Source organism: Tupaia chinensis, unplaced genomic scaffold, assembly GCF_000334495.1.
Source record: "Tupaia chinensis unplaced genomic scaffold, TupChi_1.0 Scaffold148012_1, whole genome shotgun sequence".
Lineage (NCBI taxonomy): Eukaryota > Metazoa > Chordata > Mammalia > Scandentia > Tupaiidae > Tupaia > Tupaia belangeri.
The window spans coordinates 2,186,718-2,187,908 of NW_006207862.1; the positions used below are offsets into that span (position 1 = coordinate 2,186,718).

A 1,191-nucleotide genomic window follows, 5' to 3' on the forward strand; every position below is an offset into this window, starting at 1 on the left:
CCCACAGCGGCTCGAAGAGGTAGAAGATGTTGCCCTGCTGGTTGAAGAACTCACCCACGAAGGAAGAGCCAGTGCGGGTGGTAGCCATGAGGAGCACGTGGCGCCGAGGTCCAGAGGAGGCAGGTCCGGGCGGCTCCCTTTCCTCCTCCTCCCTCTCCCACTCCTCCCCTGTGGACTCCGCCCCTGGCTCCACACCCAGCTGCAGGCTGAGATTCCGCAGGCGGCTCTGTAGTTGGGAGAACGCTGAATCCAGCTCGCTGAGGGACAGGAGGGATGCGTTCTCGGCCAGGACCAGGGCCGGATCCGTGCCGTTTGCATCTGTCAGAGATTGGGGGATCTGCTTCAACTTGTCGGAGACCCTGTTGGGGACAAGGGGAAACCAGGGTTAGTGACTGTCTGAGTCCCTGTCCCTTGTGCCTAAGCAGTTCCCGGATCTGATCACTCAAAGCCTGTACCAGTTGAGTTTTTCCAGAAGCAGACTTTGAGGCAAGGATTTGAGTGTAAGTAGTTCATTTGGGACATGACCAAAGGAGGGAAGTGAGGCAGGGAGAAAAGGTCCGTGAAGGGGACAAGCAGCAGATGATGTAATGGTTATTGCTGGACTCCTATGTAGTCAACTGCAGTTCAAGTCCTGAACCCAGCCCGCTTAAAACGCATGCTAGGGGCTAGGTGCTAGGTACGTGTGCGTGCACGCCCAAAATCCTGAGAGGAGAATTGTGGCATGGGCATCCCCCCAGGGAGGTCATTTCTTGGTTTGAGTACCAGACCCGGTGGCTTAAACTCACGCCGGGCACATGTGCGTGCGTGCCCAAGATCCCAAGAAGAGAATGGAGAAGGGATTGCAGCATGGCCAGCCCTCCTAGGGGGTGATTTCTTGCTTTCTGTCTCTCTGTCTCTCTCTGTCTTTCTGGCGAGCTCACACGCCCTATAGCAAAAACTTCTCCAAAAAAAAAAGAAAAAAGAAGTCCATGAAGAATGTGCTGTCGTGGAGTGGGCTGCCCCTGTGAGCACGTGAAGCTCAGCCAACTGGGGACCTCTGAGAGCTGTTATTTCCTTGTACTTCTGGCTTGCCAGTGCTCAGGCAGGGAGAAAGCTCTCAGGTGCAGCATTGCAGGCCTTGCAGCAGGACCCAGTAGGCAGGGATTACAACAGTCTATGCCGAGGGATCCAGTGGAGCGAGTGCCTGCTGCC

At 55.9% G+C, this 1,191-nt stretch overlaps 1 protein-coding gene across 1 annotated transcript in view; it reads right to left on the minus strand.

Moving 5' to 3' along the window:
- The window catches only part of CHST3 (carbohydrate sulfotransferase 3), a 10,120-nt gene that overhangs the window by 7,751 nt on the left and 1,178 nt on the right, over nucleotides 1-1,191 (minus strand).